At 46.8% G+C, this 25,229-nt stretch overlaps 1 long non-coding RNA gene across 1 annotated transcript in view; it reads right to left on the minus strand.

The window, feature by feature from the left end:
* Positions 1 to 24,751, minus strand: part of LOC139076214 (uncharacterized) — an 81,642-nt gene extending 56,891 nt beyond the window's left edge. Inside the window, exon 1 of the long non-coding RNA XR_011527592.1 lies at positions 24,662 to 24,751. This is a non-coding gene — a long non-coding RNA (uncharacterized lncRNA). The remainder of the gene's footprint in view (positions 1 to 24,661) is intronic.
* Between the last annotated feature and the right edge of the window lie 478 nt (positions 24,752 to 25,229).

Genomic DNA, 25,229 nt, shown 5'->3' on the forward strand with positions numbered 1-25,229 from the left:
AAGTTATAATTATAAAAATAGCCATGAGAACAAAAATACAAATCCTCCTGAACATCAGAATTGCAATTGCTTTCTTTTGTTTTTGGTGAGGAAGGTTGGCCCTGAGCTAACATTTGTTGCCACTCTTCCTCTTTTTGCATGAGGGAGATTGTCCTTGAGCTAAGATCTGTGCCAGTCCTCCTCTATTTTGTACGTGGGATGCCACCACAGCATGACTCGATGAGTGGTGTGTAGATCCACACCCAAGATTCAAATCTGTGAACCCCAGGCCACTGAAGCAGAGTGTGCGAACTTAACCACTGCACCACTGGGCCGGGCCCCAGAATTGCAATTGTTTTAAAAGGCAAAGAAAACTCACTTTGCAACAACTTGCTGATAAATAGTAAAAGAGAAATGTAATATAAAATAATGCACCGTACTAAGATTGAATGTATCTGACATTAACAAATGTAAATAGGCTTCACTTATCTACTTAAAAATATATTTCAGATAAGATCACAAAGCAAAGTTAAAGCCTAATTTATATGCAAGATGTACACAAAGAATAAAGTGATTCAGAAAAGTAGAAAATAAAGGATGGGCAAAGGTGTAACAAGAAAAAGCAAGCCAACAACAAAAAAGCAGAGGACACAACCTAAATGTCAGACAAAGCTAAGCTCAGAGCATAAGGTGCTAAACAACACAGAGGAAGGCGCCATCTATAAGGCTACAGGTTGCAACTCACAAGGAATATGTAACAGTTATGAATATGTATGCAAAGAGACACAGAGAAGCAATGGTCAAAAACAGTAATTACACCACGGGCAAGGAGGACTAGGTTTTAAAGAAACGGACTAGAGGTAGGGAGATTTTAATTCCTCTCTGCATCTCTGACAGATCCAGTAGGTAAAAATATTAAATCAGTATTTGGATGACCTACATAACATAAGTATGCAGTAGACCTGATTGATATATATTGAACACTATGTCCTGAAACGGCCTTGGAAAACACATGAAAACCAACCATCATTTAAGTCACAAAGAAAACTGAATTAGATTCTAACACACAAAAATGAACAGACAATACTCTCTGATCACAATATGATAAAACTAGAAATTAAGAACATCAGAAAGTAAAAGATTAAAAAAATGTTTTTTAACTCTTAATCCATTGCTCAAAGAGGGAATAAAAACCGAATTTCCAGAATTTCTAGAAAACAAAATTATAAAATCTTTTATCAGTATCTACGGGATAGAACTAAAATAGTATTCAGAGCAATAGTCAAATATTTAAATTATTATACAAACAAGATAAAAACCAAAATAAATGAATTAAGCATCTCTCTTAAGTAATTTATAAATAAAACAAAATGAAGGTAAAGAAAGCAAAAAAGTGAGGTTATTAAAGATAAAAAGCTGAAATTGAATTTAAAAAGAAGAAACCTAAGAAATAAATTCCAAAGTGAATTCTTTTGACCCTATTTCACATCACATGCAAAAATTCACTCAAATTGCATCCAAGGCCTAAATGTAAGAACTAAAACTATCAAAATCTTAGAAGAAAACAAAGGCATAAATCTTTATGAGCCTGGATTAGGCAACGGTTTCTTAGAAAAGACAGCAAGAACATAAGCAACAAAGAAAAGATAGATAGTTGGAGTCTTCAAAAACTTAAAGCTTTCATGCTTCAAAGAACACTATCAATAAAGTGAAAAACCAACCCACAGAACGAGACAAAAATTTTGTAAATCATGCATCTGATAAGAGACTTGTATCTAGCCTATATATACCTTATGTACATCCACATATCTTAAAATTCAACAACAAAATGACAAAAAAAAAAAACAATTTAAAAATGGGCACAGAATCTCCATAGAGATATCTCCAAAGAAGGTATATCAATACCCAATAAGCACCAGAAAATATTCTCAATGTCATTAGCCATCAGGGAAATTCCAACTAAACCACAATGAGATGCCACTTCATATCCACCAAGATGGCTAAAATCAAAAAGATAAATAATAACAAATGTTAATAAGGATATGGAGAAATCAGAACCCTCACGTAGGGTGAATGTAACATGGCGCACCCACTTTGGAAATAGTCTGGGATTTCCTCAAAAGCTTGAACATAGAGTTACCATATGACCCAGCAATTCCACTCCTACGCATCCACCCAAGAGAACTGAAAACATAGGCTCATACAAAAACTTGCACACAAATATCCATCAACTGATGAACAGATAAATAAAAGTGGTGTATCCATGCAATGGAATAGCATTGGGCAATAAAAAGAAATTAAATACTGATCTATACTGATACACGGATGAACCTTGAAAACATTAAGCTAAGTGAAAAAAAGCCAGTCAGAAAAGACCACATATTGTATTTATATGAAATGTCCAGAATAGGCAATCCATAGAGACAGAAAGAGAAAGTAGATTAGTGGTTGCGAGGGGATGAGGCCTGAGGGGAAATGGGAAGTTACTGCTGATGAGTACGGGGTTTCTTTCGCGGTGAGGAAGATGTTCTGAAATTGATTGTGGTCATGGCTGCACAAATCTGTGAATATACTAAAAAGTATTGAATTGTACACCTTGAGTGAATTATATTGCATATGAATTATAACTCAATAAAGGTGTTACTAAAAATAACGATAATACGGAGCTTGAAAGTGGGGATACTGTAGCAGTATTATCCAGCTAAATGGGACCACTCTAGATGTTTCATGAATTATTTCAAATCATCAAAATGTCATGAAAATAGTGGAATCGCTAGCATTGGCTTGCAAATAGGTAAGACAGGGGTTTAATAAAGGGATATAAGTCGAGAGAATGGGAACTAGCTAATTTTAACCTAACGCCGAATATGGGATTTTTTGAAATCTTACACTGTCAATTACATGACAAACTAACACTAGAATAGTTTTGGTACCCTGTCACAGCAGGTGGCCCAATGAGTGAGCTTAGATTTAGCACTGGCTAGAGATAATTCTCAAAGGGGAGAGAAAACAAGATTGAGAGTTCACAGAACAACCAAGTTAAAATCATTTGAGGGTAAAAATGGTGGAGTTTATTGACCACCAAGAGGACTGGGTGAGCCCACACCATAGATTCTTTTCAACAAATGACCTCCTTCTGAGGGAAAGCTTCATCAATGAGAGAGGGGAGAAAGAGAAAAGAGAGAGGGGGAAAGTGTTGAGAAAACCATCCGACCCAAAGATGTGGGTGAAGATGCCCTTCCTCTCCCAGCAAGGCAGGTAGCACGGACGTGTTTTCCTGTCTCCCACCTGCCCTCCGAGCCCGGCCCCAGCCCCCGCCCCTCTTCAACACTCCCTTCCACCTGCTGCTTCTGGGTGCTCATCTGCTGGTCATAATATCAATGGCTGGAAAAAACCTAAAATGTCCCCTCCAGATGTCTTTGAAAGCTAGAGAAATTACTTGCCAGTGTGCATTTCAGACGCCCTGGCCAGCAGGAAGGAGGAGGGGGTTTCTGAGTCATTACCTCTTGCCCCTCAGATCTCACTCAGGGGCAACACGCCTTCTTCCTTGTCCCCTCCGCTAAGCTCAGGAAACTCACAAATTGTTTGGCCAAGTTGGATGATGCTGTTTCCAAGACTGTCACCAGTTCACCTGGAAATTCTCTGAGGAGAGGAAGCACCTCTTTAGTCTCTGTATTCCTAGTGCTGAACACAGTGGGTCTTAACAATCACCTTATACGAATGCCTGTTACAGACTGAATGTTTGTGTGCCCCTAAAATTCATGTGTCAAGATCCAGTCCCCATTGCGATGGCATTTGGAGGTGGGGCTTTTGGAAGGTAATTAGGTTTGAACGAGGTCACAAGGGTGGAGGCCCCACGACAGGACTAGAGTCTTCATAAAAAGAAGGGAGACCAGAACTCTCGCTCTCTCAGCCATGTGAGGGGACAGCCGTCTGCCAGCCAGGAAGAGCACTCTCACTAGGAGCCAAATCTGATGGCACCTTGGTCTTGGACTTACCAGACTCCAGAACTGTGAGGAATATGTTAAAGCTACCCATCTCTGGCACTTTGGCATAGCAGCCCAAACTGACTCAGATGCGGGTATTAATTAATGCGGGCAGGCTTTAGATCATTTGGGGGGTTTGTGTTTCACATTCAAGAGACATCTTACCCAAACTCAGTGAAGTGGTAGCAAAAGTACAGGCTGGTATTCAGACAGTGCACCCCCGGCCACCAGCCTGCTGAGACAGAGAGAGGTCTGGAGCCCAGCTCTCCTGATGTCCCGTGCAGAGCCTTTCCCACGTCACTGTGCTGCTTGTCCAAGTGACAAGAGTCAAATGAAATGCAGGAACAGGGCTCACTACAGCAGGTCAGAGGGGCGAAGGTATCCCTCTGTGAGCCAAATGCCTATGTAGGGAGCCTGCGAGCGCCCATCGGGGCCCTGGTCCACTGTATAATGGAGTTCTTCCTGAACCTCCGTTTCCCCATCTGTACAACATGGATATGGGACCAGAGGATCTCAGAGACCTCTGTCTGCTCTAAATTTTTCCAAAGACTGACTAAAGGACGGCAAGCAGCATTAGCACCTCTCCACTAGCCCCCATAGATGAGCCAAAATGTTTAGAGTAGGTGGTTGGGTAGGTGAGAAATTGAATGGGAGCCTCCTTAACAAAGAGAACAGAGAAACATGTCACTGAGTTAGCACTGCCCAAAAACCCTGTTTTTGTTTCAAATGCAAAAACTTTATTTCCTTATAATTTTTTGAGGAAGATTAGCCCTGAACTAACATCTGCTGCCAATCCTTCTCTTTTTGCTGAGGAAGACTGGCCCTGAGCTAACATCCATGCCCATCTTTCTCTACTTTCTATGTGGGACACCTACCACAGCATGGTTTGCTAAGTGGTGCCATGTCCACACCCGGGATCCGAACCGGCGAACCCCGGGCTGCAGAAGCGGAACGTGCACACTTAACCGCTGCGCCACTGGGCTGGCCTCGAATTCAAAAACTTTTAAAAGTCACACTAGGTTAACTCTGAAGCCATTTGCCCCTGACTGCCCATTTACCTGTTCCTGGGAGGTGTGCCACAAAAGAGCTCACACCACAGAGGGGTGAGGGCCTCTGAGGTAAGGGAAATTACCTCACAGATTAGTTCTGCATAGGCAGTTCCTTGAATATACATATCTGTCAAAACCCAGAAGCTGCCCTGTGATCAGAGAAAGGGGAAAGGCCCTGAAAGCTCCCTGAGTCACTCCCAGAGCTCCCGTGATCCACCAGAATCAGGAACTCCTCCACAGGCGACAGGGGGAAAGTAGGCACCGGACGCAGAGCCAGGCCGCAGCTCCCTCTCAGTACGCCCTGGATATCAACACAGTAGGGTGATGCTTCAAGCACAGGAAACCCAGAATCCCCAGATTCCCTGGGCTCTGGGGGCAGATGGAACCACATGAACAGGAATACCTCAAACTCCATTGGTTCCTATCACCTCAGCCTGTCATCAGGAACTCCGATTCCCGGCAAGGTTACCCCGGACCAGGTCTGGGTCTTCCAGGGGCTGTATCACGTGTGCTCCCCAACACCAGAGGCAGTCGACTGCTGGCAGATGCCATTGCCGCCCTTCCCACATCCACCAGGCGCCTGCCAGCTATCCCTCTTGCTCTGCCAGCTACGCAACACAAGCAAGCTGGTTGCATCACATCTCCCCTGGTGTGAGTGAGAGAGACGGTGATGCGCAGGAATTGCTCCATTCTTCCAGAAACCGAGGGTCCAGCTCATCATGCCTGGTTCCATCCCTTAGATGAATTTGTTCAAAAATCTCTAAAGGCATCATGCAAATGGGCTTTTGGCACACCTGTTGCATCCATGTTCCAGGCATTTCTCATTTAGACTCTGGCTGTAAGACTTCCTATCTGACTGCCCAGCTCAAACTCTCCAATGGGTCCCTGTGACTTCAGGTTAAATTTCAACTCCGTGATGTGGCACATAGAGCCCCACTCTGTGCACGGAAGTATCCTTGGCACTAGAGGGTCACAGAAGGTGAGCATTGTTCTCTGGGAGGCAGTGCAGTGTGGAGGTTAGAACCCGGCGCAGGCATTGAGATGCGATCCCAGCTCCGCCTCCTAGCAGCTGGTTGGCAGCAACAAGTTCTTTGTTTGTTAGGAGATCCTCCCAAGCTGCATGGCCTGCTTCCCATTGACTTCTGCTGGCCCTGAGGCCACACTTGACCAGCTCAGGGGCTCACCCACCAGCCTCTGAAACAACGAGCAACCCCCAATGCCCAAGAAATCAGCCACCGATACCTTCAACTTGAGTTAAGACCAAGGCTTACTTTATCTGTTCACCAGGTGGCCACTCGTGGGGGAGGCTAACCAAGTGGTATCCAACAGACGGATCTCAACTGGGTACTCTCCTTGAGCTCGCCTAACATGTGATTCTGTGTAAAGACAGAACCAGTCAGTCCTCCTCCAGCCTCAGGTCTGTCCAGTCAGGCTTTTCCTGATTTTATTGCCCCTCTTCCACGTCTTACCCACTGGGGCTGGCGGAAGGGAGACAGTAGGACACGGCATGTGGGCTTCACGGATGTGAAGCTACTCAGGACTCTCCTGAGGTGTGTGGGGTTTCAGGCGTGTGTTTCTGGCGCTAACCTTCACATCCCTTTCTCCAGTGCCTCATCTGAACCTCAGTTTCTTCATCAGTAAAATGGTGCAAAAATACAAATCACATCTGCCTATTGTGAGGATAGCATGAGACAATATGTTAAATCATTAGGAGACAGATTATGGGAAACTTCATATTCTGGACCTGTGCTGACAATAGAAACATAATGTGGGAGCTGGCCCCATGGCCAAGTAGTCAAGTTCGTGTGCTCCACTTCAGGGCCCAGGGTTCGCCAGTTAAGATCCTGTGCGCGGACATGGCACCACTCACCAGGCCATGCTGAGGCAGCGTCCCACATAGCACAACTAGAAGGATCTACAACAAGATTATACAAGTATGACTGGGGGGCTTTGGGGAGAAGAAGAAGAAAAAAAAACAAGATTGGCAACAGATGTTAGCTCAGGGACAATCTTCCTCAACAAAAAAAGCATACCTAAAAAAACAAAAAAGAAACATAATGCAAGCCACATATTAATTTTAGATTTTCTGATAGCCTCATTAAAAATTTTAAGTAAATATTATCAATTTTAATACTTTAACTCTATATATCCAAAATATTATAATTTCAACATATAATTAATAAAACATCTAATGAGGCATTTCATATTTTTTTTCTTTCTTTTGTGCTAGGTCTTTGAAATTCTGTATGTATTATACATCTAACCACACATCTCAATTCAGAGAGGACACATTTCAGGTGCTCAATAGCTACATGTGGCCAGTAGATGCCATAGTGGACACACAGCTGTAGATGAAAGTTGGACTTCATTCTATGGACAACAGGGAGCCAGGACAGATTTTTGCCAGGGGAGTGAAATGCACAAGAAAGCAGTTGAGGGAGCTTTAATCCAGCCTTGGCCTAGGGACGCAGCTGTTCTGCCTCGGAGGTCCAAGCAATAGACCAAGAGACAGCAGCTCTATTTTCTGTCTCCCTGGTACCTACACAAGACCCAACGGAGAGTCCTTGGTAATTGGGTTGGATGAAACAATCAATCAATAAATCACTAGGATGGGGCAGCTGCCTGGATCTGCACAGCAAGCTAAAGGGAAGGGTCAGGACGAGTCTGAAGGTCAGAGCTGGGGATGAGGACAGAAGGAGGGGGCACTGAGAGAAATAAAGAGGCTGGACAAGGAACCGGGGAGGTGGCAGAATGACTCTCACTTTAGACCTGGTGGTGTTCAGCCTGACAGAAGGCTGCTGAGACTAAAGGACTTGTCAGAGAGAAGGAGGAGCTGGAGCTCAGAAGATGTAAGTCACTCGGGCACTAACCTCCAGGTGGCTGGGAGGCACCGGGCGGTCCTGAGCCACTGGGAGGGGAGAAGACAGTGACGAAGTGAGATGACAGTGAAGGCTTAGATGCATGCGACAACAAGGGAAAAAGTTCCAGTTCTTGTGGACACTCGAGGTCTCAGATGCTTGGAACAGCTGGTACAGGGTGCTGGAGAAGAGAAAGATCGTCGGGAGAAGTCGTGAGTGGTCACAAGCAGCAGGCTTTAGACAGCATTTGCATTTCATTATTTAACTGTGTTCTCAGGGGACCTGAGGTGAGGCTGCTCAGCAAAAGCAGCTGCTTTCACTTTAAACAGTTTTAGATCAAAGCCCTCGGCGCACCAGCTCTCTGTGTGACACCGGTAATGAAGAAGAAAGTCCCCCGGCAGCTCAAAGGAAAATAAATAACGAAAATAAAAGATTTTGACACTCATCCAGAAGGAGCTGGCTTCCCAATATTCACGATTTCCATGGGCATGTGTGTCAAGGACGGGAAATGTCAGGGGTAATGAGCTAACAGCACATGGTCCGTCCAGGACTCGAGCATGCTCAGTGAGCCGCCCGTGATGGGGACACCAGCAGGACCCCCTCACTCTTGCTCATGTCTCTGCTCCTCTTGCTTTGTTCTCTCAGGTCAGCTGCCTCAGCAGCTCCAAGTTAACATCCTTAGAGCCTCACAGCTAATGAGCAAAGAAAGTCTTTCCTCAGCCTCGGATAGCAGAACCTTAGAGAAGTGCTCTGGTTCACCAGGCTTGCGCCACATGCCCCTTACCACGGAGAACCACTGCTGGCCCAGGCGCTTCCCCATGCTTCACCTACGCCCACCCAGGTGTGTTTCTAGACGAAATAAGAGGAACAGGTGGGCAAGCAAAGCAGAATCCTTGCAGTCACAGATAGGAAGGCCACAACAAACTGAGGCCAAAAGGCCAACCTTCCAGCTTGGACCTCATCCACTATTACTGATTAAATGAGTATATACTGCATTAGGCACACTGCAGTAAACGAAACAGACATGGCCCCTGTCCTAGCGGACACACAATCTAGCAAGAGAGGAAGACAATAAATAGGTAAACAGAAAAATAACTGCCATTTGTCACAAGTGCTATGAAGGAAACCAACAGAGTGAAGTGACAAAGAAAATTAGTCCACTATTCGGATAGGATGTTTAGAGAAGGTTCTTAGAAGGGAGGCCATTACGCTGTGATCAAGACCGAAAAGGAGGGGCCGGCCCCATGGCCAAGCGGTTAAGTTCGCACTCCGCTTCGGTGGCCCAGGGGTTCGCTGGTTCGGATCCTGGGCGTGGACATGGCACTGCTCATCAGGCCATGCTGAGGTGTCATCCCACATGCCACAACTAGAAGGACCCACAACTAAAATATACACAGCTATGTACCGGAGGGCTTTGGGGAGAAAAAGGAAAAATAAAATCTTTAAAAAAAAAGACTGAAAAGGAGCTAGCCAGGGAGAGGGAGAAGATGACGGTCCCAGGCTCGGGGAGGGAGCCGTGTGGGCAGAGGTCCTGAAACGGGAAAGCCCCTGTCCCATGTGGGGAGAAGTCCGATGTGGCTAGAGCAGAGTGGACAGGAGAGAGAGGCGAGATCTGACCTGAGGAGCAGGCAGAGTGCCATCGCGCAGGGCCTGCCGTGCCCTGGAAAGGAGTTCGGGTTTTCCTCTGAGGCCCTGCAAGGCCATCAAAGGACCTTCAAGCCTCACATCTTTATGAAATGATTTGCATTTTAAAAGAGTGAAAACAGAGAGATTGGCTGAGAGGCCGTGACTACAGTAATCCAGCAAAAGTCGATGTGGCTGAAACTACAGTAGTGGTGATGGCGGTGGAAAAACTGGAAAGATGCGAAACCTGTGTAGGAGGAGGAAAGAGGCAGGGCTTGGTGTGAGGGCGAGGGAAGAATCACAGGATTTCCTGAACTGAGCAGGCGCCTGAACGGTGGAGTCATTTGCTGAGAGAGGGCAAACTCGAGTTAAACGATTTGAATATGGCGGAGATGGGGAGCTCAGCTTTGGGTAACTGCTTCTGAATTGACTGTGAGACATCAAAGCGTTAAGCAGGCATTTGGACATTTAAATCTGGGGTTCGTCAGAAATTTGGGCTGGAGAAATTTAAAAGGTATCAAAATGGGGCTGGCCCCGTGGCCGAGTGGTTAAGTTCACGCGCTCCGCTGCAGGCAGCCCAGTGTTTCGTTGGTTCGAAGCCTGGGCGCGGACATGGCACTGCTCATCAAACCGCACTGAGGCAGCGTCCCACATGCCACAACTAGAAGAACCCACAGTGAAGAATATACAACTATGTACTGCAGGGCTTTGGGGAGAAAAAGGAAAAAATAAAATGTTTAAAAAAAGATATCAAAATATGGATGATATTTAAAACTGAGGGCATCAATGAGGCGACTTCAGGAAGGTTACTTTAGGAGTGACTATGAAGACAAATGAGAGCAAGACCCAAGACTGACTAGTAGGAAACTTGGAACATGAAGATAGAAGAGGAGAGCCAACGAAAGAGATGAAAGGAGATGATCAGACAAATAGGAGGGAAACTAGGAGAGAACGATTCCAGAGACAGGAAAGGAGAGAGTGATTCAAGGAGGAGGAAGTAGTTGCGTCAAAGCTGCTGAGAGGTCAGCACAATGAGAACAGAAGGGTGCCCTTGAATTGGCAAGACGGACGTCAGGGAGTATTTTGCCAAGAGCGTTGCGATGGAGGATGCAGTGACGCTGGACAGGAGGGTTGGAGAGGCAGTGGGAGTGTAGGGAGTGGAGACAACTTGTGTACACACCCTTTCAAGTTTGTGAGAGAAGCAGAGAAGTGCAATGGTAGCTGAAAGGAGATTTGCAGTCACAGAACATCTTTAAGGAACCAGAGACAGATACAAAGAAGCACTTCCTCCATCTGCTTTCTAAATTGGCTGTCTGCAGTAAGTTCTCGTGTGAACACAGTGTTTTCAGACCTTAAAAAGTGTATTCCAAGGAGACTAGATGTTCCCCAAGGTCCCTTCCACATCTGTCCTTCTAAAATCCTACAAGTATTCCTTTTTCAAAGCTCAGAAAGAAAATACCCAGGACTGGTGCCCTGGTCCCGCTCACAGTTCTGGAGGCTGGAAGTCCAAGATCGAGGAGCCAGCCGATTTAGTGTCCGGTGAGGGCCCTCTCCCCGGTTCATAGACAGCCATTCCTTGCTGGATCCTCACATGGCAGAAAGGGTGAGAGAGCTCTCTGGGGTCTCTTTCATAAGGGCACTAATCCCTCGCAGGAGGGCTACACCCTGGTGACCTAACCACTTCCCGAGGTCCCATCTCCTAAACCATTGCATTGGGGATTAGGTTTCCCCATGTGAACTTTGAGGGCACAACTCTTCAGTCTACAGCAACTGGTATCCAGGCAGCAACTTCTCCTTGTCTTCTCAGTTCATTCGGTTATTAATTTGTCCTTTCATTTCCCTACAAGGGGAGCACCACAGGGCAAGGATTTTTATTGTTGTTCACAGATAGGCACATGGCAGGTGCTCAATAAATATTTGTGTAAGGAATAAACAAATGGGTGGATTCAATAAGTAGCCATTGAGTGCCTATACACGAGGAACTCATTCAACATTCAGTCAACAAACTGTAAGCACCTGACGTGTGCCAGGCTCCGTGCTAAACATACCTCAGTCCGCTCCTCCTTAAAGTGGGAGAAATGAGACTGTTCTGCCTGCCTCACAAGAACATTCTGAGAATCAAGTGAGAAATACTAGCTGAAAAACCCCCAACGTTGCAAATGCTATAGTACCTTACAAAGATAAAATGTTGTTATTAAACATGGCTTCTGCCCTCAAGGATCCGGTGGTGAAATTGAGGAAACGAGAAAGAAACACAGGTAGCAGATGGAATCTCTGTTTAGTGGGCACAAAGTGTGCTTCGGGCACTGGGGTGCTTCACCTGCCTTCTCTCGCCCGACTGTCACACCCACACCCTGAGGCGGGCGTCATTACCACCTTGACGCGGATGCAGAGACTGACATCTGAGAGGTGAAGGAAACTGCAGAAACTACCCAGATAGTCAGAGGCAAAAATGGATGAAGAGCCAAGTCTGTCTATTTCCAAAACCTTCACCCTCTCAAAAATATCTTCTTTCACACAAATTAAATCTTAGGCAGCATTTAAAGTCATGTCCCTGAATACTGGCAATGGGATGCGCGGGGGAGGCAGGACCTACTGTTCACTGTGTGTTTATGGGACACTAAGCTCTGTATACATATTACATTTGTGATGTGGGGCCTGCCCTATTTTGCACACCAACACAAATGTCAGCGGAAGTCCCTGGCCACTAACATTTAACTAAACTTGGCCCAAGCATCTCCATCACACTGTGGAAAACCCATTGCTATTTTCTAGACTTTTGAAAACTCCCAGGGAGTTCACATTCTTGAGGCAAATTCCTGTTCCAAACGCCCTCATTTCACCACACCCGCCACCTTCAACCTGTCTCCCGTTCCGCTCAGCACCAATCCGGATGTAAGACGCAGACCCTTTATTTCACTCAAATCGCTCACACAGGCATTAAAGAGCACGTGGCAGCCTCAGCAGGATGTTTACAGAGACAGAGTAGTTCGTCATCCCAGAAAAGCAAACAGCTTACAACTGACCATCAGACATCCCTGCTCCTCATAGCCTCTGTTCAGGTGCCTCTGGGGGGGTTCTCACTGTCCACCTTTCCCTGGAGGTTCCAGCCTTTCCCTCAAAACACTCCTTACATTTGAATGCCCCTAGGGGACACTCGTGGAATTGCTTCCTTATTCTAAATCCCCATCCTCTGACCCACCCATATGGGTCCTGGGGGCTGCAGAGTTCTTACATGGCCCCCTGTGATCGGTCAAGGTGTGGCTCTCTAATCCATATTCAGCCAGCGAGACCCTTCCCCAGGACTTCTGGAGTTGGGACCTGAGAGGTGGGCAAGTCGGCCTACTCTGGTCACTGAGGCTATAACAGAACTCACTGGAGGTGCTGGCTGCCATGTTTCAGCAGGTGAAGAAAGTCACTTAGCAGGGAAAAAGAATGAAGTGCATTTACGATAAGTATCCAAGAGCAGCCATAAGAAAAGATGAAGAGAGACAGTCGTGACAATGGCTGAGATGCCGGTTTCAGAGTTCCGGGAGCCCACACGTTCCCTCTCTTCAGCCCCTCACTCCGGCTTTTGCAGGAACTGGGGGAGGGTTGGAAGTGCTGGTCTCTTCCTCTCTCCTCCACCAGCCTTTGGATGTCAATGAGAGCAGTAGAGAGATTCACACCCCCCATGTGAACTATACCCATCAGCCTAGAAGACGGAATCAGCTTCCTTTGACTGAAGAACTCAGCAAACACTGTCCACTCCTGCCCAGTTCTGTGTGCAGCGAGGGCAGACTTTAATGCTGCCCTCCAGGTGCCCTGCCCAGCCCCAGGGAGGGTCAGGGGTCAGGTTCTTACCACCACCTCCACCAGGTAGCTGCTGTGGCGGCCTTGTCCGTCGTCCCATGATGCCCAAAGGGAGCAGAGTCTCAAGGAATTTAAAGAACTTGCCAAAGTCACAGCTGGTGAGAAGCAGAAGCAGAATTTGAAACCGAGTCTGTGTCTGTCTCATTAACACCCCGTTGGGACAGAAATGCAGACCCAGGAGAGCAGGGCTGGGGTGTGGGGATGGAAGAAGCCCATCCTTCAGGGGCCTATGGAGCTCTGCCATTCCCATTATTGTTATTGCTTTTACCCCTTCCTCCTTTTCTCTCCTCTTACCATCCCTTTCCTCCTCCTCCTTCCTTCTCCTCCAAGCCTTCTGGGGCCCCAGGACCCCGATTGGCAGGAAGGGACACAGGTGTCCCCACTCTGCTGGCCGACCACCTCTCTGAGGCCTGTCGGGAGACCTTGACCACTGACTCGTTCCGGAGAACAAGATGATCTTTGTACAGAGGTCACTGTGCTCCACTAAGGACAGGGCGCCGCAGAGAAAATTCCGTGTGAGAAACTAAAGAGACAGGAAGGAGGGCAGCGCTGCACCCACCGCAGCCTTGAGTGGCCTTGCCGGGCCTTCTCCGGATGCTCTCCCTTCTCGTTCTTCGAAAAAGAAAGTGAATCAGTTACACTACAGTCTTCTATTTGCACAAGATGACTGTTCTCACTCTGCCCTCCCCAACCCCAGCCTCTGTGCCGGTTTCCACAGAGGCGGTCTGTGTGACCTTTGGAAAGTCACTTAAAAAACACCCAAAAAGTCAAAAAGTGTGTGTGTGAACATGTGCTTGCACAAAGGAAAAAGACCAGGATGAAACGCATCAAAATGTTCTGGAGGGGGCAATTTCAAGTAATTTCCTGTTTATACTTTTCTGTATTTTCCCCTATTTGCACAATGAACCAGTATTAATTTTATAATTAGAAAACCCCTCACTGACTATCTCTGGGCTTCAGTCCCCAAGGGTGTTGAGTGTGGCTCGCACCTGCCCTGCTTCTGTCAGAGCGCTATTCCGGGACTGATGAGATAATGCCTAAAACTGCATGATCCACATCACAGCTGAGGTTACAAACAGGAGCACGTTTCTTTCATTTTTCTAATTAATCACTGGAGCAGCTGCCAGCCCTTATTATTAAGCAATACAGTGTCTGCCCTCTCAGGCCTCTCCTCTGTGGCACTTAAGAATGGGTTCCACTGTAAGCATCAGGAAGTCCAACTAACAGTGCTTACGCAAACAGGAAATCCAGAGTTAGGCAGCCCCAACCGCTGGGCTGGACCACTGCTCAAGGATGTCCTCAAGGACCCAGGCTCCTGGCTCACCATCCTTCATTTGTGATTCATTCTTGTAGTCACAGGAAGGCTGCCATGCCTTCACATAGGAAGAAGGGCAAAGGGCGAAGGACAAAGAGATTTCATCTTTTCACTTGGAATGGGAATTCTGCCTATATCCTATTGGCCAGACTAGATCCCATGACCACCCCTAGCTCAGAGGAAGCTGGGAAGTTGAGTAAGTTCCCTTGTCATGCTCTGTAGTAGAGAAAAGCAAAGGAGGAGGAAGTTATGAATGGTTTCTGGTTAACCAAGCCGCTGAGTCTACCACACCACTGAATTCATTCAACCCGAGGGCTTCAGTTCCACTTCCGAAGGCCAGGTGGAGCAAGAACTGGAAAGTCTGATCCGTCCACAAGGAAGCCCAAGTTTTCATCCATCATTGAGTGCATTTCTGCCTTGCAGGGTTGCTGGGAACAACTGGTCCCACACAATCCATTGACCCCTTGTCCACTGCAGAGGTGATGCTGTTACACGGGCCTTGGGGGCTCTCATGCCTGGTTCTCACATTGCCGTTGTTTATGATGCACTCACACGCACAGCCAGTGTTCCTCAACTATTACTCTGGTGGGAGGGAGGCTGGGTCAGAGGGCTGCTCGCCTCAGCCACACCTTGTGTCAGAAGTGGCCCCTCAAGGTCCCTTAGACTCCAGTTTCGAGGCTGGGTCACCAGTCCAGACTCCCCAGAGGATGTCTGTTTTCTTACTGGAGATGTCAGACTAGATCCTCCCAGCTAGGACAGCTGAACTTCTCAATGGAGGCAATCAGAATCTCAATGCCGTCCCCACAGGAGACCCCTTGGCCCCTACGCAAATTTGCACACCTTTTGTCCCCAAACCAGCTCTGACTGCAAGAATCACTGACAGGGCTCATCTCCATCAGGCCCCATCAGGCCCTGTTCTGCCCTTTGACCAGGTCACTGGGGGACTTACACTAACATAACCAAAAGGGCCCACACCAGGGGCTCTTCCTGAACACAAATCTGCCCCAAAGAGATTTGTGGTGAACGCCTAGACAGAGAGACAACTAGGCTAAATTATGTTGTATCCAGCTGGATACACCCACTACATGCATGCAAAAGGGCCTTAAGACAGAAGGAGACCTCAGACTTCTAGGTCTGCAATATGGTGGACTCTTGTGAGCCATCCTCAAAGAGACAGCAGGACATCTGGGAAACACAACCCAAATATTCTTTTACATTCTCAGCTGAACTCACAAAAAAAGAAAGGCAGGTCTTCAGGGCCCAGAAATATAAAGGATCTCAAAACCAGAGAGGCAAACATGTTAGCTACCCTGTGGCTGCTCGGGGCCGGGTTGGGGGAGGAGGGTGTCTTAGTTTTTGTTTATTTGTTTACTTTTTTGTTGAGGTATAATTAGCATATAGTAAAATGTGAAATTCACACATGTAGAACTTAAAGAATTTTTACATATGTGCGCAACCGTGTAACCTCCACCCTGATCAGGATATAGAATATTTCCACAGAAGGCTCCCTCATGGCCCCCTCCAGTCAACATTTCCCCTCAAGTGCGACCACTATTCTGACTTGTCACCAAAGATTAGTTTGCCTGTTCTAGAATTCTCTAGGAATGGACTCATACATTGGCTATTCTTTTTTGTCTGGATTCTTTTATTCAATAGTGTGTCTGCGACACTCATCCATGATATTGCATGTATCAGCAGTGTTTTCTTTTTAATTACTGTGTAGTAGTCCATTGTAAAAATAATCCACTATTTCTTTATCAGTTCCACTGTTGATTGGCATTTGGGTTGTTTCCACTTTGGAACTATCATGACTAAAGCTGCTATGAACACCCTTGTGTATGTCTTCTGGTGGACACACAGGGCGTGGGTTTTAATGCTCATCCGGGACACTGTGAGATGAGACCAACAACCTAAGCAAAGTAAGGAAATGAAGCTTAGAAGCCAACATGAAGCCAGGACCATCAAAGGTCTATACTTTTAGCGACAGTGTAGACTAGGAAAAAGTCTCCCCATCAGTTCAAGGAGAAGAGAGGACAGCTGTCTGCCTCTGTCTGAGATCTAGGTGGGAAAAAAAAAAGTCCTCTCCTGGGAATTTATAATCATAGTCCAGTACCTCACATAGCTTTAAAGTTAAATTTTACACTATCAGTATAATCCAGAAAACCCCAAGCTGATGAATTAGCATAGAAATTTGTTACAAGCTGGTAATATCCCCAGGGCTCCTGATAGAAGTTAATGAAAAACCATTGTCAAAGGATACAATTTCATCCTACACTGTGGATGATCCAACGGATAAACGTTCACTGAAGATAAGCTCAAAATTCAAAAGCAAACGAGGAACCAGCTGAGCTTGAGTGAGAGTCAGTAAACATATTCAAAGGAAAAAAAAAGGATGCTTTTTTTTACACTCAAAAGATCTTTGGATAATAGAACAACATAATAGAGATTATAAATAAAAGTGTTTAAAATAATAACCCAAAATAAAGAAATTGGGATCAGAGGAGGAGAACAAGGAATTATTGAAAAAAAAAAAGCAGGCAAATTTTAAAAATAAGCAAATGGAATTCCTGGACATTAAATCATTAAATATTCAACCATTTATACTAAAAACCCTTGACTTCTAGACTTTAAATGGGTGAATTGTATGGTATGTGAGCAACACCTAGAAAAAGCTTTTTAAAAATTTAACCATTTAAATGATGTTTAAAAAACTTGAGACATTTAGCAAATCAGTACCAGAGAAGCTGAATAGAGAAGTAATGAACTGGAAGAGAAACTTGAGGAAATTGCACAGGCTCAGCACAAAGAGATAAAAAGATGCAAAAATATGAAAGAGCATTTAAGAGAGCCAAGGATAGGATGGTAATGTCCACCTATATCCAATAGGATTTCCAGAAGAAGACAGAATAAATGAGGGAGATAATATTTGAAGACATTATAGGAAATAATGGTTGAGAATTTTCCAGAATTGATGAAGACACGACTTCTCAGATTTAAGAACCATAATGAGTGAGAAAAAAATAAATCTAAATAAATGTAAACCTAGAAACATCACAGCGAAACTATAGAACACCCAAGACATAGAGAAAACCTTACAAGCAACCGGAGATAAAAGACAAATTCCCAACAAAATAATAACAATTAGACTGGTATGGACTTCAAAATAACAGATTTCCTACAAAATAGCAATAATTAAACCGGTACGACATGAACAATGGCATCAACAAAGGTCAGAAGACTATGGGAAAACAGCTTCAAAATGCTGAGAGCACACAATCGTCAACCTACAACAGTCCTCAGCTAGACGAGTACTCCACAAGGAGCTTATTCCAAACAAATAAGGACGGAGTTTACCACTTCACACCCAACCTGAAAAAAAATTGAAGAAACTACTAAAGATGAAGGAAATTCAACAGAGAAAGAAGATACAAAAAGGAATTATGCTTACTATATTTTCCCATATATTTATAATGTTTCATATTTAAGATTGTGTGCATAGAAAGAGAGAGCACAAGAGTGCTCCATAGGTGAAATATATGATGATTATTAATACTGTCCATTTGGGGAACCCGTCCCCTTCCAGACCAGACACTGATAATTAAACACATCATGGTAAAGGGTGTGGCTCCAGAGACGATAAGCAGACACGTGAGTGGGGGAGGCAAGAATGAGGATCAAGGTCATTTCAAGGTGCAGAGAGACAAAAGCAAGCAAGAATGGGGACCGCACCAGGCATCACTAAGGAGTTGGTAGGATGGGGTGAGGGAGAAAGGACAGGCCCTAGGCAACAGACTGGAGTGTAATTCCTAACTCCCTGCCCTCTCATAGAATGAAGATGACAAAGAAGCCTGCTGCACGGAGCGATCCAGGCAGGTGTGCATCTGGACAGACCACAGAAGGGTGGGGATGGAGGAAGCACTGTTCGCGTTGTCATTGAGGCATCCGAGACTCCAGCCCTCCGTTGAAAAGCAGCCAGAATCCTTGATAGCCTGACCTGATGCCCTCTCTCAGATTCCGCAAGAGAGGTAAGGGCGCACGCTGGTCACTGAGAGCTTGCTTCGGCCTGCTCAGGTGAAACTAGGACGAGACAGATCCGATAAATGAGAACTTCTCTCTCCCTCTAAGAAAATCATATCTAACTAAGAGGAAGCTATGAACCATTTCCTAGGACCCAGAAGCACTTTTAAAATTAAGATGCTTTGTGTAAAACGATAAGAAAACTGAGTATTCAAGTTTTTGAACTAAGCAAAGAGCTTTTGGTAAGCTGATTGATGGACAGAGGAGGGGCCCTAAGTGAGACGAGACACAACCGCGTTCTGCTCTGTATTACGGCCCGGATGCCCTTTTGAGTGTTACCGAGCTTATCTTTACTCATCTAAACATTAGCCCGTGGTTTGTATAGATGCCTAAGCGTGAAACTTGTTAAGGAAAATTGTGGAATGTCATAAAACTTGATAAGAGTCAGAGATACTCATAGTTCATTAATTGTATTTATGACTCATCCTAAATCGAGATGTGGAGATGTTAACTCAAAACGAACATTTTAAGATTCTTTTCCTGTCTCTCTGGGTTTTCCAAAACATAAAATTCCAGCAGTCTTCATTTTTGAGATAGGCAGTTATAATTTATTTCCCTTCCGAAGAAGTTTATAATAAATTTAAACAAAATTAAAAGTGCCTCCACTATTTTCTAGACCTAAGCACAAGGCAGAGCTTTTGAAAATGTTTCCTTCTTGTTGCTATTCTATCACCTGACTCAGGCTAGACATGAATTTTGTAATACAGTTCTAGGCCAGGCATCTTCAAGCACCAGACCTCTACTCTTGCTTCTGTGAGATGGGGCAGAGGTCATGGGTGGAGGGCAGGCTTGGCGTGACAGCGGGAGAAGCAGACGGGTTGCCAGGGTGAGAAGCTTCTGAGGGCGACCATCACACCTCTCCACACAGCCTGTCTCCCCCGCTGACCGCTTCCTCTGCACCAGGAAATAAGTTTCCTTCTGCAATCAGAGAAGGCAGTGATTTAATTCAGATATTAAATTATTCATTGAGAGAAAATTGTGATGGAGCTGGGGGAGGAGGAACTGAGTGCTTAATTAGCGCAGACTCCAAATAAGGCACACTGCGACTGGATATTCGTGGCCTCCCAAAATTCAGGTGTTAAATCCTGACTCCCAGTATGATGGTATTGGGGGGGGGGGGGCCTCTGGGAGGTGACTAGGACGTGAGGGTGGAGCCCTCATGAACGGGATTAGGGCCCTTATAAAACAGACCCTCTCGCCCCTTCGCCATGTGAGGACACGGCAAGAACCAGCTGTCAAAGAACCAGGAAAAGAGCCCTCAGGAGACACCAAATCTGCCAACTCCTTGATCTTGGGCTTCCAGCCTCCAGAACTGTGAGAAATAAATCTCTGTGGTTTATAAGCCACCCCGTCTATGGTATCCTGTTACAGCAGGCTGGCGGACTAAGACATACACACATTGCCTCTTTTCAGTGCCTACAAGCCTGTGAGGTAGACAGTACTAATATTCCCATTTTGCAGATGAGGACCCCAAAGCTTAGATGTGCTCAGCGACTCCCCAGTCCCACAGCTAGGAAAGGAAGAGCAGGGATTTGAAGCCAGGCAGTGAGACTCCTGCTGCGGCGCTCTTGGCCACCGTGCTAGGACCCTGAGAAACGGCACAGGAAACAGCAAATGCAAACTGACCCCGTCCAGGCTGGGTGTGCAAGTGTCGAGAAGGCCGAAGATGAGCGTGCTGGGGGGCTCTCTCAATCGCCTGTACCTGCATGCTGTGTCTGCTTCCACATTCTTGATCCCCAACTACGAAATGCTTTCCACACATTTTCATCTGAATGTCAGTCTAATTTACGAGATGGACGTCACCGATTTTTTGCCTAGCCTGGGTTTCCTGAGAAGTGGCTCTTCCTCCCCCACCCAGGTGCCCTGGAAGGCCTGCACCCCGCCCCACAGGACAGGAAGTAATGAGGGGAGGCAGGATTCTTTCCTTTTTCTTGGTGTCACCGTTGAAGTCCAAAGCTGAGGGGGAAAGGCGATAAATTCCCCCACGTCCTCAGCGACTGGGGCAGCACTGGGCCTTCTGACAGGTTTCACTTCCGCTGCTCACTTCACCTCAACCTCTCCCGCCCACCCCCAGTCAGGGGAAGAAGAGAAATGAAGGAGAAGGGTGCGGTCCTCAGCCTTTGGAGGACACAGTGACCACGGAGAGAGTCTGTTCCCGCCCCAGCCCTGGAGATCCTCTCCCCACTGAGACCAAAGGAGGAGCCTCTGTTAGGAGTGGGGAGCCAAGCCGGGGACCTCTGCAGAGGGGCTGTGAGTGGGCGGCCTGGGCAGGGGCTCAGGGTTGGGGGAAGACGTCAGGTGGAGCCAGGTCTCCAACATCAAGAAGGTGTCCAGTGAGGAGGTCCCACGGCCCCCCAAAGAACTCCGTGATGCACCCCCAAGACAGCCTGCGTTGGGGTGTTCTCCACACAGAGGGCGCTAATAGCCAGTTGCGTTGACGGGAGAAGCAGCACTGCCCAGCAGAGAGGCCTGCAGTCTCCCCGCCGATAAGGAGACAGTGCCCTCTCCTTCCTCACTGGAGAAGCCAGAACTTAGAACAGAAGAGAGGAGGGGGATATGACGGCTGATGACACAGTCGTTCCCCCGAAACATTTAGAGACACAGCTCCGGGAGGGAGAGAAGGTTTTGAATCAGACATGAGATTGCTTTTTTTTTTAAGTGAATGGGACTGAATCTTTAATACTGGAATGAGACACTTTTAATAACTAAAAGTGGCTGAAAAGCTGTAAAATCTGGTCCAGATGTTAATGAGGGGACAGCAACTGCCATCTGGAAATAAGGGGAGGACATCATAGCACAGCTGGAGGACAGATACTAGAAAAAGTTATTTTTACACCACAACAGTTGAGATGCCTCAAAAACAGGTGACGTCCACTTCACACCCACTAGGGTGACTAGAATTGAAAAGTCAGACAACAACAAGTGTTGACAAGGACGTGGAGAAACCAGAACCCTCATACATGCCGGTGGGAATGTCAAATGGTACAGCCACTTTGGAAAACAGTACTGCAGTTTATCAAAAAGTTAAACATGAAGTTATGATATCCAAGAGAATAAAAATATACGTCAACACAAAACTTGAATGCAAATGTTCATAGCAACTTTACTCATAATAGCTAAAAAGTAGAGACAACCCAAGTGTCCATTGGCCGATAATTGTGATATACCCATACAATGGAATATCATTCAGCCATAAGAAGGAATGAAGTACTCATGCTACAACATGGGTGAGCCTTGAAAACATTACACTAAATGAAAGAAGCCAGTCACAAAAGACCATATACGATTCCATGTATATGAAATGCCCAGAAGAGGTAAATCTGAAGACTCAGAAAGCAGAATAGTGGTTCCCCAGGGCTGGAAGGGATGGAGGGTAACAGCTCAGGGCGCAGGGTTTCTTCTGGGGGTTATGACAATGTTCTAAACTTGATGGTGGTGACGGTTGCACAACTCTGAATATACTAAAAACCACTGACTTGCACACTTTAAATGGGTGAATTATATCTCAATAAAGCTGTTACCAAACAGTGGTGACACAGCGGAAGACAGCAACCAGACAGAAACAGAGAAGCAGGGTTGGCAGGTGGATGGGTCTGGCCTGGAGCAGAGGTTCTCACACTGAGAGTGCCCTGGAGTCCACTCCAGGAGTGGTCCTGGCCCAGGCACTGGGAGCTGGCCCCGGGTAGTCCCAGGCAGAATGTCCTGACCACTGCGGAGGGCACAGCCCTGGAGGGCTACCCTCACGGTTAGGGGACCTGGAGGCAGGAGAATGTGAGAGAAGGCGGCTGAGCTTTAGACAGCTGGGTGTCCATGCAAGTGAGTTCCTCCTCTGAGCCTCAGCCCTATCATCTACATCCCGCTTCTCAGTGTGCAGCCTAGACGGGCATGACCACACCGTTAGACACGCAGGCTCTCAGGCCATGCCCCAGAACTGCTGAACCAGGATCTGTGTTTTATTATACTATGGGAATAACAATACCTCCTTCTAAAGGATTTTGTTAGGATCCTTATTAACAGCAATTACCGCCATTTACCAGACATCATTACTTGGATAATTGAGAGAGGTGCCTAATTTAGTGCCCGCACACAGTAGGTGTCCAATGTGCAGAAGCTATTGTATAAAAGAGCCCAACTTGGGAGGAGGAAAGAGCTTGAAGGCTGGAATCAGACACGTCCGGTCCTCATACTGACTCTGCCCCTCTCCTACGTGGAGAATTTGGGCAAGTTACTTAATTCATCAGTGCATCAACTTGCTGATCTGTAACGTGGGCTGAACTCACAGGGTGGTTGTGAAGATTCAGAGGGAAAAAGTGTTCAGTGGCTACCCTGCAGCCAGCAGCACACAGGAGTCCAGCAGACCTTTGATCGTTTCCTCCTCTCTCTGCAACCAGATCTCACAGGACTTCACTGTGGAGGAGACCCCACCACCCTGCACCCCCTCAGTCTGGCATCCAGCCCTCCCTCTCTCTGTTCCTCACCCATGCATCCACGGAGAAGTTCTCCCTGTGCACCAGCCACGGGCCAGGCGCTGTACTAGGAGCACAGACATTGCCCCTGTGGTCCCCGAGCTCATGAAACCCGATCTGGCCTTGTAGAGAGAAAAAAGCAGGCCTGTTTACCCACCTGCTTTGAGAGCTGTAAAAACAAAGCCCGGCGTCTCCCGGCAGCCATCTGAAACAATTAGTCTCGACTCCCAACCCTAATGTGCTTCCACACTGTGAAAAAGCACTTTTTCAAGAGGGGCAGGAGACATAAATTAGTATAATAATGCAATTAAAATGCATTTTCCTTCCACTTATTTAAAATACTCTTCTTTACGTCTGGCGAAAATATATGCTTCCTCGGAGGTATTTGAGGAGATTCAAAGATGCTGTTGAGATGCAATGAGAAATGCCCCCAACAGAAAATAAAAATAGACCACCCTGCAGGCCAGGAAGAGCCACCCTCCCTGGGGTGGGGGGGGGACCGTCTGTGCCTACAGGAGACTCACACTTTGGGGCTCCAGAGACCGCTGGATGGAATTTCCCTGGACAGATAAACACTCATTTGCTCATTCATTCATCAACAGTTTTTTTCTGCACCTCCTCCGCGCCTAGCACTAGGAATAGCCCAGGGTGGATAGGACCTGGGGCCTACCCTCAAGGGGACAGTCTAGGAGGAAGACAGCCAAGCAAAAAGAGTAGGACCTGGGGCCACCAGTGCTGCGACAGCCAGATGCATGGAGAAGGGGCCCCACACAGCCTGGGTATGGTGGGAGGGGGCCTCCCGTAAGCAACCCTTGAGACCCTTGCAACCCTTGCTCTGAGTCCCCAAGGATGAGAAGGAATTAACCAGGCTGGGGAAGGGAGAAGGGGTCCTTCAGGCAGCCTGACCAGCAGGGACAAAGGCATGGAATGTGGGAGAGCAGGGTGGGTGAGGAGCATTAAGCCATTTGGGAAGATTAGGAGGCAGGGAGTGAGAGGAGGGGCAAAAGAATAGGTTCGGCTAAGGTGTGGGGACTTTGTCCCGAGGGCCTGAGGAAACCAGGTGAGCCCCCAGACAGCAGGAGTGGAGAATCCAGTAGCCCAGGAATCACAATATGAAGCCAGACGCCCACTCTGCCAGGGACACAGCAGTCCCACTCCGCCAGGGACACAGCAGTCCCACTCCGTCCTTGGGAAAGCACTGCATGGTATCACGAGTTATTGGATTTGTGTCGCCACCTGCTGGCAAGATTTCTTCAATGCAGCTGATTCAACCAAGCATTCAAAGAGAGAATATCTTTTAAAAACAGTAACAGACATACAGAACTTCCTTGAAGTTACGAAAGACTAAATTAGAAATACTTTTTATAGAAAGAATATTATTAGATTTTCATTGAAAAACCAGAGAGGAGAGCATCATATGAGAGTCATGGGTTCAAATCCCAGCTCTGCGACTTACATGGAAAAATCACTTCACTTCTCTGAGCTTTGTTTGTAACATAAAGTGCAGATAATATCTAACTCACAGTTGCTGAGGGGAAGAAAAGATATCAACTGTGTAAAGAGAAGTGTAACAGGAGCTGGAGTTAGAGTGGTGGAAAGCCAGCATGTGACCTATAGCCACCTCCTCCACCTCCTCCTCCACATGCTCCACCACCTCCTCCTCCTCCACATGCTCCTCCTCCTCCTCCACCACCTCCTCCTCCACCACATGCTCCACCTCCTCCTTCTCCACATGCTCCACTTCCTCCTCCTCCACATGCTCCACCTCCTCCACCTCCTCTTCCTCCTCCTCCACATGCTCCTCCTCCTCCACATGCTCCACCTCCTCCTCCACCTCCTCTTCCTCCTCCTGCACATGCTCCACCTCCTCCTCCACCTCCTCCTCCTCCTCCACCTCCTCCTCCACATGCTCCTCCTCCTCCACATGCTCCACCTCCTCCTCCACATGCTCCACTTCCTCCTCCTCCACATGCTCCTCCTCCTCCACATGCTCCTCCTCCTCCTCCACATGCTCCACCTCCTCC

This window comes from Equus przewalskii, chromosome 15 (genome assembly GCF_037783145.1).
Source record: "Equus przewalskii isolate Varuska chromosome 15, EquPr2, whole genome shotgun sequence".
Lineage (NCBI taxonomy): Eukaryota > Metazoa > Chordata > Mammalia > Perissodactyla > Equidae > Equus > Equus przewalskii.